At 36.8% G+C, this 8498-nt stretch overlaps 1 non-coding gene across 1 annotated transcript; it reads left to right on the top strand.

Annotated features, from left to right (window-relative positions):
* On the top strand, window positions 1-75 carry Trnas-cga (transfer RNA serine (anticodon CGA)). The gene has a single exon. It is a non-coding gene; the product is annotated as a tRNA-Ser (tRNA).
* The last annotated feature ends 8423 nt before the right edge of the window (window positions 76-8498 follow it).

Below are 8498 nucleotides of genomic sequence, written 5' to 3'. Positions count from 1 at the left end.
GTTTCGGTAGCTCAGATGGTAGAGCACTTGCCCTCGAAAGGCAAAGGTCCCGAGTTCAAGTCTCGGTCGGGCACACAGTTTTAATCTGCCAGGAAGCTTCATATCAGCGCCCACTCCGCTGCAGAGTGAAAATCTCCTTCAGGATCATATTAGTTATGAAGAAGTAGAAAATGATTTATTATTTAAAGAAAATGGTGGAAGTGATGGAAGATACAGGGGAGTCCTTACATCTTTGTTAAAACTTATAACTAGGGTTGGAACTGTTTGGTAGATGCTGTCAGACCAATCTGTGAAATTTCCAAAAAATTGAGAGGCAGAATTAAGTATAATAAGAATTTTATTAAATTATCTTTGGGTGTCAAGATTAACAGAGCTATTGTAAGGCACAGTAAAACAGTAAAGTTTCATGAAAGGCTAGTTGTAAATTGATGGTGTGCCCTCTGTGCAAATTTATCCTGTCATTTCTGAGCTTAATGAGGACTTAATTTTGGCGGTTGTTTGGATTGTTAAAGCAAAGGTATGTTTTAGTTGGGGAACTGAGGAACTCATTTTTACAGAGCCAAAAAATGGGATTACTGGGAAAGGAAACTGTTAATATTAAATTGCAGTGGTGGAATGAATCAGATAAAACAGATTGTTTGTAATCATGTTAGGGGCTACATAATTAATGAAGAATGCAGAACAAGAAGAGGATGTGTATAACAAAATGGTAAATTCAAAAGTTAACAAGGCTAGTAAGATTGCCCAAGATCAGGAAAAGGAATTGAAATAACTGTTATTTGAATATCAAGATGTGTTTAGTGAGAAACATGAAAGAGTGAGTAACTATCAGTATAAATTAAAGTTGAAACCTCACGAGCCATTTTTCATAAAACCTTACTCTATTCCAGTTTCAAAAAGAGAAGTTGTTGAGAGGAGACTATAAAAAGTGAAGAGCTAGGGGAGGACTTGAAAAGGGTTTGAGTGAGGAAAGGGAAGAAATTGTTAGGAGGACCAGTGGTGAGACATGAGGTGTTTGTAATCGAAATCACTGTTTTAAGAAATGGTAAACGTAAGAGTTCTGTTGCATGAATATAGTTATTATTATTGCCATTGTTATTATTACTATTATGTTATTGTTTTTGATTATCCATTATTGCATCGCATCATGCCGGTTACACTAGATAATGTCACATATTATCTTAAAAGATAATATGTGACATTATCTGGTGTAATAGTAGTAGTGTAGCACAAGGCCCAACCTCGTAAAGATTAGGCCTACTGAGTGACACCAGATACTCATAAAATACCTGTTCCTGTAGCTACATGAATAAGTTTGATATTAAAAGTTCCAGTATACACAGTTTTATTTATTTACTTATTTATTTATTTTAAGACCAATGCTGTGATCCTTCTTATCTAAAACTACTATCGCAAAGTCATAGAAAGATACCTGTTGTTTCATGGGCTTGAGCAGTCACTTTTCAATGGACAACAAAGTGAGAAAGTCTGGTTTGCATCTGCATATTTCAAAGATAAGTTTTGATTCTATTCCCACCAAAAATGAGGCTTTTTGTTGAAGCACTGGTCACAGCAATGGTTAATAATTTCATTAGTTTTGATGCTTCAAGTACTGCTTCACTGAGACCTCAGGAGGTCTAAGTAGCATCTGGTTCTAGAATTCACCTGAAGAATATACCACAGGTAGTTCTGTCCTTAGTTGAGGGATATCAAAATGTCCACCATAAAACACCTTCAAGAAATTAAACTCAGCCTCAGGGAAGCAATCTGTATATTGGCTAAACTTTTCATAATTCATAAAGGAAAGAAACTCCATATCATCCAAGTCAGCATACATGTTAACTGATGAGAGACAGTATCAATTATTACACAAAACAAAGCACAGCATTATGTTTCTCTGTCAGTCACACCAACCCATTGCTTCTTTCTTGGAGGCTCACTATTGTTTTCTTCTGGCTCATAGTAGACAACAGTTCTTCAAATTCACTTTGAAGTTCCTGTAACTCAATCTTAAATAGGCCAACTTTTGTTAAATAATAACTGACATGAAAGTGCTTAGTTTGCAATATTCTGAAAAGAGCTGCTGACATGGAAACTACACATGAAAAAACCATTAAGCAAGAACTGGAACTAAGTTACTTAAGTGTCAGGTAAAAGCCTTTGGAAAACATCTGTAGTTTTCCATCCTGCACATTAGGATCATCTTTCACAAACCTGAAAATCTCTTGAGTTAACTCTTATAGTTCACAACTAGCTTGATTAACCTGCTGTTATACAATTATCTTGTGTTGGATACTAAAGAAAACTTCATTTGATTAATTTATTCAAAGCATTGGAACTTTTAGATTATTTGGGGAAAAAGAAGTGAACCAGAAATTGTCTGAAAAAATATTTTCCATTCCCATATATGTTCAACAGACTGTTACAGTATGAAATTCAGTTCATGAGCATAGCAGTATATGAAGACAGAGGGGTATTTGCCTCTCACAAGTTTTTCTAATCCATTACATTGCCCAACCATGATAGCACAGCCATTGTATGTTGGAGCTACACGTTTCCTACCACAATCAAATTCACCTATGCAGCCAAGCAGATGTTCCGCTAAGGTAGCAGCACATGGGTCATCACTGACATCAACCAATCTCAAAAATCTCTCACACACATCACTAGTGGATAACACATATTGCAAAAAAGTTGAAAGTTGGGACTGGCTCGAAACATCTGCCCTTTCATCCATAATAATGGCAACAGATGGCATTTCTTTTAGTTATTTCAGCAATGGAATTGTTGAGGTCATTCTGTATGTGAGTTGGGATACATTGAAAAACAATTAAGTCTGCAATTGATTTGACAAACTTTCATCTTTTTGTGCGATTGAGTGTTACAGGTCAATATAATTGCTCTGATTATCACTGTCCTCTGTTTCATCATGTCCTGTAAAAGGAAGTTCTTGTGCCACTAGGAAACATGTAACATCAATTAAACCGCTTAAAATCTGTCTATTTTTCTTTACTTGTTTTTTATGCTTATGAAATTTATACCAATGCATTGTTCAAACAAAAATCTACCCTTGTGTCAATACAGATGTAATATGGTTCTTGCAATTTTCATGCCGTTTCCTTAAGATGAAATTCTTCGTGTCACTCATGTCATTTTTTGTCCACAACTTCTTGGAAGACAGCAAAACACATGACCAACAGCTAAATTTTGGTTCTCTCTAGTGCCACATAACCATTTGTAAGAGGAGTATCTAGATTCTTGAAAACATTTGACATAATTTTTAGTTACTGTATTTAAATATGGAAGACTTGGTGTAGGGCATTCCTGTTTGATTACACCACTTTTCCCCTCAAAACTAAGTCCTCCAAATGAATGTTTCCACAGTCTTTCCAGCACACATTTACAGTCTGATATGTTTGTATCTTCTGAGGAGCCTGCTACTTGGTCCATATTTGCTTCAGCAGACCAACTTCGCACTTATATAGAAACTAATTTAAAATCATACAAAATATCTCTGATCACTAAAACTATAATGAATAAATAATAATATGTACTAAAACACTATGAAACACTAACATATGTACCCTGATTTACATTTGAACACTTTCAGAACCATAGCATGTGAAAGAATAAAATACATGTCCTTAGAAGAGCTAGGGAATTGTAGGCAGTACATGAATATTAACTGCCCTTTAACAGATGCACAGCCTTCCTCCTCTTTCTCTAGTGGAAGTGAGAGAGGGGATAGATCTTGCAATGGGATGCGCATGCACTGTTAATTGCTGTTGCTCAGAAGTTACAGGAGTCTGCAGGTAGTTGAACAGCACCTTTGGCCTTCTAAACAGTGACTGGCATGCTGACAGCAATTAATGTCTTAAATGTCCCTGGGCTAATAGTGCATTTTACAAGTATGAAGTATGCCTGCAAGTGAAATTATAGAAAAGATATATACAAAGAATGTTTAAATTTAAAAAAAATTGTGTTATCTGTAACTGTAATTGGTGATTGCAACAGTTACTGGCATGCCTCCCCCCTGGGGGGGGGGGGGGGGTCATGAAACAACAATTTAAGAAAACAGAGCCATGACAGAAAAGTAAAAGTTACACAATTCAGAATTGGGGTACAAACACTTTGACAAATATATTGGGACATTTGAAGTGGTAGCAAATTCTCATTCAAATCCCTACAGATTAATTTTTATCCTAAAACACGGAAAATATTTGGGTTAAGGAATATTGTTGTTGTTGTTGTTGTTGTGGTCTTCAGTCCTGAGACTGGTTTGATGCAACTCTCCATGCTACTCTATCCTGTGCAAGCTCCTTCATCTCCCAGTACTTACTGCAACCTACATCCTTCTGAATCTGCTTAGTGTATTCATCTCTTGGTCTCCCTCTACGATTTTTACCCTCCACGCTGCCCTCCAATACTAAACTGGTGATCCCTTGATGCCTCAGAACATGTCCTACCAAGCGATCCCTTCTTCTGGTCAAGTTGTGCCACAAACTTCTCTTCTCCCCAATCCTATTCAATACTTCCTCATTAGTTATGTGATCTACCCATCTAATCTTCAGCATTCTTCTGTAGTACCACATTTTGAAAGCTTCTATTCTCTTCTTGTCCAAACTATTATCGTCCATGTTTCACTTCCATACATGGCTACACTTCATACAAATACTTCCAGAAACAACTTCTTGACACTTAAATCTATACTCGATATTAACAAATTTCTCTTCTTCAGAAATGCTTTCCTTGCCATTGCCAGTCTACATTTTATATCCTCTCTACTTCGACCATCATCAGTTATTTTGCTCCCCAAATAGCAAAACTCCTTTTCTAGTTTAAGTGTCTCATTTCCTAATCTAATAACCTCAGCATCACCCGACTTAATTCGACTACATTCCATTATCCTTGTTTTGCTTTTGTTGATGTTCATCTTATATACAACCTTCAAGACACTGTCCATTACGTTCAACTGCTCTTCCAAGTCCTTTGCTGTCTCTGACAGAATTACAATGTCATTGGCAAACCTCAAAGTTTTTATTTCTTCTCCATGGATTTTAATACCTACCCCGAATTTTTCTTTTGTTTCCTTCACTGCTTGCTCAATATAGAGATTGAATAAAATTGGGGAGAGGCTACAACCCTGTCTCACTCCCTTCCCAACCACTGCTTCCCTTTCATGTCCCTCGACTCTTATAACTGCCATCTGGTTTCTGTACAAATTGTAAATAGCCTTTCGCTCCCTGTATTTTACCCCTGCCACCTTCAGAATTTGAAAGAGAGTATTCCAGTCAACATTGTCAAAAGATTTCTCTAAGTCTACAAATGCTAGATACGTAGGTTTGTCTTTCCTTAATCTTTCTTCTAAGACAAGTCGTAGGCTCAATATTGCCTCACGTGTTCCAACATTTCTGCGGAATCCAAACTGATCTTCCCTGAGGTCCGCTTCTACCAGTTTTTCCATTCGTTTGTAAAGAATTCGCATTAGTATTTTGCAGCTGTGACTTATTAAACTGATAGTTCGGTAATTTTCACATCTGTCAACACCTGCTTTCTTTGGGATTGGAATTACTACATTCTTTTTGAAGTCTGAGGGAATTTCGCCTGTCTCATACAGCTTGCTCACCAGGTGGTAGAGTTTTGTTAGGCCTGGCTCTCCCAAGATTGTCAGTAGTTCTAATGGAATGTTGTCTAGTCCCGAGGCCTTGTTTTGACTTAGGTTTTTCAGTGCTCTGTCAAAATCTTCACTCAGTATCATATCTCCCATTTCATCTTCATCTACCTCCTCTTCCATTTCCATGATAATTGTCCTCAAGAACATCGCCCCTGTATAGACCCTCTATATACTCCTTCCGCCTTTCTGCTTTCCCTTCTTGGCTTAGAACTGGGTTTACATCTAAGCTCTTGATGTTCATGCAAGTGGTTCTCTTTTCTCCAAAGGTCTCTTTAATTTCCCTGTAGGCAGTATCTATCTTACCCCTAGTGAGATAAGCTTCTACATCCTTACTTTTGTCCTCTAGCCATCCCTGCTTAGCCTTTTGCACTTCCCGGCGATCTCATTTTTGAGACATTTGTATTCCTTTTTGCCTGCTTCATTTACTGCATTTTTGTATTTTCCCCTTTCATCAATTAAATTCAGTATCTCTTCTGTTACCCAAGGATTTCTACTAGCCCTCGTCTTTTTACGTACTTGATCCTCTGCTGCTTTCACTATTTCATTCCTCAAAGCTACCCATTCTTCTTCTATTACATTTCTTTCCCCCATTCCTGTCAATTGTTCCCTTATGCTCTCCCTGAAACTCTGTACAACCTCTGGTTCTTTCAGTTTATCCAGGTCCCGTCTCCTCAAATTCCCACCTTTTTGCAGTTTATTCAGTTTTAATCTAGAGTTCATAATCAATAGATTGTGGTCAGGGTCCACATCTGCCCCTGGTAATGTCTTACAATTTAAAACCTGGTTCCTAAATCTCTGTCTTACCATTATATAATCTATCTGAAACCTTTTAGTATCTCCAGGGCTCTTCCGTGTATACAACCTTCTTTCATGATTCTTGAACCAAGTGTTAGCTATGATTAAGTTATGCTCTGTGCAAAATTCTACAAGGCGGCTTCCTCTTTCATTTCTTAGCCCCAATCCATATTCACCTACTATGTTTCCTTCTCTTCCTTTTCCTACTGTCGATTCCAGTCACCCATGACTATTAAATTTTCGTCTCCCTTCACTACCTGAATAATTTCTTTTATCTCATCATACATTTAATCAATTTCCTCATCATCTGCAGAGCTAGTTGGCATATAAACTTGTACTACTGTAGAAGGCATGGGCTTCATGTTTATATTGGCCACAATAATGCGTTCACTATGCTGTTTGTAGTAGCTTACCCACACTCCTATTTTTTTTATTCATTATTAAACCTACTCCTGCATTACCCCTATTTGATTTTTTATTTATAACCCTGTATTCACCTGACCTAAAGTCTTGTTCCTCCCACCACCGAACTTCACTAATTCCCACTATATCTAACTTTAACCTATCCACTTCCCTTTTTAAATTTTCGAACCTACTACAACAACAACACATGATGTAGAGTGGAAAAATTAGAAATTGTACATACTGTTTTCTGAGTACATAAAGTGTGATGTATGAGTTTTATTTGTCAACAATATCATTATTTCCTCAAGGAAATGTGTTTTCTTTGCACACTAAGAGTATGGCAACCTCTAGGGCCCAGCCATGTACCATTAGCTTCTGTAATTTAGACTTTTGATGGTACAGTCATTCTCTGACTATTCATTTATTCTATCATTACTGCTGATGTCTGACTTGTGAAAGCAAATTTTTCATTTAATTAATGCTGTAAAATTAAGGTCATACTGCATATTTAGAAGGAAAAAGTTTGAGTCACATTGAAATGTTAATCAGTTACAAAATGTGAAATGTTAACCCTCCAAAGAATCTCAATCTGTCTACTGGAACTTTATTTTCTTTACGTATTAATTTCATCTTAATTGTATTCTGTGCATTGGTCAACTACACAGCTACACACTGAACGTTATGCCAGAAGTAATTTTACGAACATGAGACACATTTTCCTTGGTAATGGAAAAGTTTGTCGAAGGAGTGGACTGTACACACTAAGTAACCTGTGCTGAGTTGTTTTGGAGTGAACACTATGGAGATAGAATTTTATATCTGAAATCAGTTGTAATAGCATTTTTAAGAAATATGCCACACACATGAGTTACTACTGATACTGAAAGATATATTTCTTCAGGTTATTAAGAGATGAGAGGGAGTCACTTTGCTTCAATATCACTGCATGAGAATTACTGTGATACAAAGCACAGTATCATAACGAGAATATCACTGTGAATTCATGCTACATACTTTACATGGACGTTGTGGCTAATGCTAGTCAACAAATGAAAACTTTTTTTGGGTTCCTGGGTCTAACAAACTGTATTCATTGCATTGTACTTCACTGGACATGAAAATAGTGCTAAAACTATTTAGTTGGTTCTTATTTTTGTGATGTAGGCATTCTCTTGTAACAGTACACAATTGTTCATCACAAACAGCACTGAGAGACTCTGGAAAGAAATTTCAGTGAGAGTGCAAGTAGCGCATCTTAAGAGACATGTGACACCCCATGTTTTGGAAACATGTCATCATATTCTCCACCAATTCCACACAATTTTCTACTTTCCAAGTAAATTGATGGTCACATCTTTAAAAGAGAACCGTGCTGTATCTCCCTTTTCATCCAGTAATTCAGAGAAATGACCACTCTTCTTAATTTGTTGTTCAATAAATACATCTCCCTTGAGCTTAGCATGTGTCATGTGAGGAAACATTTCTTGAATGCACTATAGGCTGCAGTCTCTTTATTCATGACTTACAAAAATCTTCATAAGACAGAGTTTGATGTAGAGTGGAGAGAGCAGAATCTGTTCCCTATCGACAAGAAGATTATACAATACATTCTTCTTCTCTGGAT

This window comes from Schistocerca nitens, chromosome 9 (assembly GCF_023898315.1).
Source record: "Schistocerca nitens isolate TAMUIC-IGC-003100 chromosome 9, iqSchNite1.1, whole genome shotgun sequence".
Classification (NCBI taxonomy): domain Eukaryota; kingdom Metazoa; phylum Arthropoda; class Insecta; order Orthoptera; family Acrididae; genus Schistocerca; species Schistocerca nitens.
Note: the sequence above shows the minus strand (reverse complement) of the source record. Positions and strands in the feature narration are given on the sequence as shown.